The sequence below is a fragment of the Oncorhynchus mykiss genome, chromosome 3 (assembly GCF_013265735.2).
Source record: "Oncorhynchus mykiss isolate Arlee chromosome 3, USDA_OmykA_1.1, whole genome shotgun sequence".
Classification (NCBI taxonomy): domain Eukaryota; kingdom Metazoa; phylum Chordata; class Actinopteri; order Salmoniformes; family Salmonidae; genus Oncorhynchus; species Oncorhynchus mykiss.
The window spans coordinates 12829232-12835231 of record NC_048567.1 but is presented as its reverse complement, the minus strand read 5'-3'; positions in this window follow the sequence as shown (position 1 = coordinate 12835231).

Genomic DNA, 6000 nt, shown 5'->3' with positions numbered 1-6000 from the left:
TGTATTTGACATTGTGTTGTTATTTTGCCGAATACTAGATGGTTTAATTTTTTTGGGGGCAGTGAAACGAGGCTACTCAGGCGAGAAATAAATCTCACCCAAATGTATAGCCCTGTTGGAAAATATAAATGGACTATTTTAAAATGTGAATATTTTTTTATTGTTATTATTTAAAAAAAATATATGTGTGAATCACATTTTTATTTGGAGTACCCTCGACGTCAGTTTGGGAATACCTGTTCCATTGCCAACTGTCTGGGACTCATTGTTGTTTACCTGTTTATACTCAAATACACTCACAGACATTTTACTTACTAAGTCAAAGACTAAATTAACTGCAATACACTGGTCTCAAGTATATTAGCATAACTAGCCTACATAGAACCACGGCCGACCCATTGTACAATTGTATATTTTTATAATATTAAAATGTGTCCCAGTCCAACATGCCTAGCTCTGCCCATTGGGTCGTTGCTTACGGAGTGCTCCTCGCATCTTCGTATTCCTCCGGATCAAGTTACAGTAGCTCACCCACCTTCTTCTATGATATCATGGTGGTCCGCAAACAAACGTTTAAAGTGCATGGTGCCACTTACTGTGCTGGAATGTACGATCAATTATGTTCTCCCCAATTCTGTACTACCATTAAAATAAAATTTAAAATACAAACAAATCCTTACTAACTTCTACCACAACCTCCCCCTTCCCCCCAAAAAAACTCCCCAGATCCCCCTATCCCATTAAACTGAATCTATGTCATGCTGAAACACTCCATCCTTAGGATCGTTCAGCATGTCAACAACCATTTCAACAGTAACATCTGTCACTCCCAATATCTCTTTTGCCATCTCCACAATAACCTTCAACCTGGCATTTCTGCCTTTTACAACCTGAGTCGTATTGATAGCCTTACCAATAAAAGCTATGAAGTCGACTTTATTTATTATCAAAGTGTCCCTTGAGAAATATTTCTGAACAGGCCTCGAAACCATGCCAGGACCACCATGCCAGGACCGACAGTAGACCTACTTACTACATGAACATCCATGTAAGCTCCATCCGTCCACATTGTATTTCTTCACTGCCTCAGCATGACACCTTCTGCGTTACGGTGTTTCTGGCCACCTCCACCAGCCTCTCTCGCACCGGACACTTCCGATCCCCAGCAACATGGGCACTCCTACAATTGACACACACAATTGTATCCACTGAAACTACACAATCCTCTGTCCGATACCCTCCAGCAACCTTTCCCACATCTTGAAATCTCCCTCCTACACACTGCTGGAACGTGACCATAAACGATGCACCTGAAACAACACAGTGGGTTTGGCACAAAGGCTCTAACAGGATAATGGATATATCCTAACATGACATTGTCAGGTGTTGTGTTCTATTTATTAGAGAAAGAACTCGACGGACACTGTGAAAGCTTAAACCAAGTTTATTCTTTCCAAATGATCGAACAGCTGAATCGACAAAAACATGTTTACAATAGTGGTGGTATTTGTACCTCACTTTGGGTGGAGTCTCCTCCTTCTCGCTAAACATTGTATCTTTATTGCTAGGCAGGAAACTAAGTGATATGGCAATAAACTTTTCTTTCTCCCTTAACTTGACCTGACCTGACCTCAACCCCCTTCATCACTAATCCATGGCTCTCTCCCCTTATCAATACCTGCCACATGTGATCGCTTTCTCTACACTCAGTACATTCCAAGCTTAATTGCACCCACCATATACCTTCCCCCTACAATTCACCATTAACCTCTGATGTAGTCCCTTGGCTATGGCACCCCTCAGGTCTCTATTATAACGAATTATTAATAACATTTAAAGTTCAGAAATCCAAACCCATCACAGGTAAAAACTCAGACTCTAAACTCGAAATGACTGACAGTGACTCCTCTGTTTCACCACTCTCACCATTGAGTCTGCGTCGCACCAAAAGGCGGGCATCACAAACACCAGGAATCTTCAACTTCAATTGCTCCACCTGCACACTTAACACTACCCCAGAAATCACCCCTTTCAATGGTGCCCTATTCATTACCGCAAAGCAAGAAACAGATCTTGACCCAAGTTGCGTGACATGGAGCTCCCGCTCCCTCAGGTCCAAAGAAACACAAACAAATATCACAAGTCCACTAAAGGTTCACTGATTCAACTGCACCCAACTCCTTTCCAACCTACCCTGAAACCACAAATGGATCCGCCAAAAGGCAAAGATCCATTTTCTCCAAAAGAGTCACTCCTACTGGACCAGATTATTTTTTTATCATGTCCATCAATGCCAGGCTCAGGCTCAGAGCTCTTCACCACACCTTCCACCTCACTTAACTCGTCCTCGTTCATTTCCATTTCACCTCCAGAACTCAGTCTGGAGCACGGCTCACTCTGTTTGCACTTGACACCAATCATCTTTGACGACCTATCTATTTTTATCGCCATTTTCCTCAAATTCAAATCCAACCTCTACTTTCCTCACTCTCTTTGACCTCTTCTTCCTCTTTTTACCCCTACATTCCACCTCAGAAATCCACCTTTCTGTGTCCCTGTCCCAATATTCCTCTTCTACCCACGTTGCTTCAATACCGTGCGTGTCATCTTATAAAATGTAGCGTACTTCCTCATTTCTAGTTTTGGAGTCTTCCGGTGTTTGTTCATGAGGGGAAGGCATAACGCCAATGTGCAGATAACAGAGCAAGTCACCGATACAAACCATGATAGCTGCTCAGCTTCTTCAAACTAATACAGACTATACAAAATATTTAATATCACAATCAAATAGTGACAATTTTACATCTCGCCAACTAAAAACTTTTATTGTTGTGATGGTAATTGCAAGATTGCTTATGAAAGTTTAGTTAGCTACTACGTTACTCTGTATACAGTTAGTTCGCACTGGCTAGCTAGATAGTCAAACTGCACGTGCCACTTGACGAGGAAATGGTGCCAATTAATTGTGCTATTTTACTCAGATTGCTGCTATTGTTGAATAGCTACACACACACGTAGCTTCATTGATTAGTGTTCACCCCAACTGCATTTTTGGATAGTTAGCGACATTGTAGATTACACTTTTATTTTGCTAATGTGCGCTGATTCAAGACTCCTTGTTATTGTCAAATGTTTTGTCTTGGTCTTACTTCTTGCTACACTATATATACAAAAGTAGGTGGACACCCCTTCAAATTAGTGTATGAGGCCACACCCGTTGCTGACAGGTGTATAAAATCGAATTATTATACCCCAAATTACGGCGTGCTATGAAATGGCACGGGACAAGACCAAACAAAGACGTAACAAAACCAGAAACCCAAAACGAAAGAGCGAGGAGTACCTCGATTAAATAACAAACACGCACAATGATTAACACAAGTGACGAGACCTGTCTTCATCTGCGCAATCCAGAAGGGCACGAAACCCCAAAACACACAGCACAGGTACTCACACGCACCAACGGACATTGTAACAATAATCGACCCCCAATGGAAACCAAAGGGCACATATATACAAATACTAATCCGTGGGAATAGGGGACTGGTGTACGTGATAAAAGTTCCGGAGGGATCCGTGACAAGCACAGAGACATGCAATGTTCATATACAAACATTAGCAGTAGAATGGCCTTACTGAAGAGCTCAGAGACTTTCAACATGGCACAGTCATAGGATGCCACCTTTCCAACAAGTCAGTTAGTCAAATTTGTGTGCTGCTAGAGCTGCCCCGGTCAACTGTAAAACCCCTAACAGGGATTTTTCAGCCTGTATGTGGGTGTCTGAAGAAGGATGTTTTATAGTGCTATTGCACTGTGTGCATGGGCCACATTTGTAGATCCCATTTGGAGTGAGTGTCTGAGTGGGCTCAGGAGGCAGGTCAGAGCTCACCAAGCTATCTCCAATATTGTGACCAGTTTATAGACCACCAGTGGGGGTTCCTTGAAGAGGTGTGCAATTTTTTGTTGTCTGATTGCAGAATATGCCAGTATATTTTTAAGGATTGCTTTCATTTTCTCCGAACCCTTGGTGTACTTGGTGCAAAAGACGGTTGCGTTGTTTTTCTTCTTTGGCTGAGATTTTAGTAACTCCTCTCTTGGTTTTTGAGATATTTTCATCATTGCAGCATCAAGAGTTTTGTCCTTGTAGCCTCTCATTTTAAATGTATCTGTCATTTTTTTTTGCATCGCTGTCAAAATCTGTCTGGTGTCCACAGATTCGTTGAACCATGCTTAACTGGCTATATGGTAGACCATTCTTGAGGGGAAGGGGATGCATACTATCCACACGTAGCAAGGGATTGTGTCTGTGGGCTTTGTGTGTACGTCTGTGTGTAATGCATCATTCTCTTTGATGATCCAGGTAGTTTATTTTTCTCATCAGTCTGCATGGTGAATTTGAGGTATTCAGAGCCCTTGTTTACTATAGTTTGGAATTAATTTAGTTCCTGCTGACTTCCTTCCCAGAGCACAAAGACATCATCTATGTATCTCTTCCATAGGAGGATTTGAGAAAGTAGGGGTTTGTCTCTGTTTTGTAAAGGAGTGCTTCCTCAAATTGTCCCACATACATGTTTGCATAGTTGGGGAAAAAAGGGGAGCCCATGGCTACACCCTGAATTTGAAGGAAAAAGTCTGACTCAAATACAAAGTAGTTCTTGGATAATATCAGTTCAGTAATTTGTAAGATGCAATCATTGGATGGAGCAAGGGTAGAGTCTCTCTGCTGAAGGACGTGTTGTAGCACCTGCAAGCCTCCAGTGTGTGGGATGTTAGTGTACAAGCTCTCCACATCAAAAGTGGCCAGCAGGGTGCCCTCTGGTATCCTTCCTAAGCCCTCTATCAATGAGATCATGTGACTAGTGTCTTTGACATAAGATGGGAGATTCTCAACCCACGGTTTAATGTGGTAATCCACAAATGTAGAAATGTTGGATGTCAGAGAGTCGATTGCTGCTACAATGGGTCTACCTGGAGGAGGAGACACTTGTTTGTGTATTTTAGAGGCTGTATAAAAAGTTGGTATCTTAGGAAATTTGACACAGAAATTCCACTTCTTTTTTGGTGATTTGTCCTGATTCCAAACAACTTTCCACTGTGGATGTGATATTAATGAATGCTGGAATTCTAGGGTATCGTCTTAATTCAGTTTGCGATAGAAGTTACCTTTAGATGGTTGTCGGCGACATTCATTCACATAGTAACATTTGTTTTGTATACAAAATGACACCCATTCCAAATGGGATCTACAAATGTGGCTCATGCGCACAGTGCAATAGAACTATTAAAAACATCCTTCTTCAGACACCTGCATACAGGTAGAAAAATCCCTGTTAGGGGTATCATCTCATGCAAGACCAAGGGAGTAATCTATCTCATCACCTGTTCATGTGGAAACGCCTAAGTAGTGTTGAAATGTTGAAATGGTTGTTGACATGCTGAACAATCCTAAGGATGGAGCATTTCAGCGTGATATAGTTTAATTGGGTAGGGGATTGGGGAGGGTTTTTTGGGGAAGGGGGAGGGTGTGGTAGAAGTTAGTACAGATTTTTTTTGGTATTTTATTTTAATGGTACAGAATTGGGCAGAACGTGATTGATCGTACATTCCAGCACGGTAAGTGGCACCATGCACTTTAAATGTTTGTTTGCAGAACGCCATGATATCATAGAAGAAAGTGTGGTGATATATTGTAACTCGATCTGGAGGAATACGAAGATGTGAGGAGAATTTATTTAAAAGAGCACTCCATGAGCCACGCCCCAATGGGCAGAACTAGTCATGTTGGAATGGGACAAGTTATACAATTATAAAAACATATAATTGTACAATGGGTCGGCCGTGGGTTCTGTGTAACCTAGTTAGGCTAATATATTTGAGACCAGTGTATTGCAGTTAATTTAGTCTTTGACTTAGTAAACAAGTAAACGACAATGAGTCCCAGACAGTTGGCAATAGGACATACCAGAGGGGGGCATCGTTTACTAAGCTGCCTATATTAT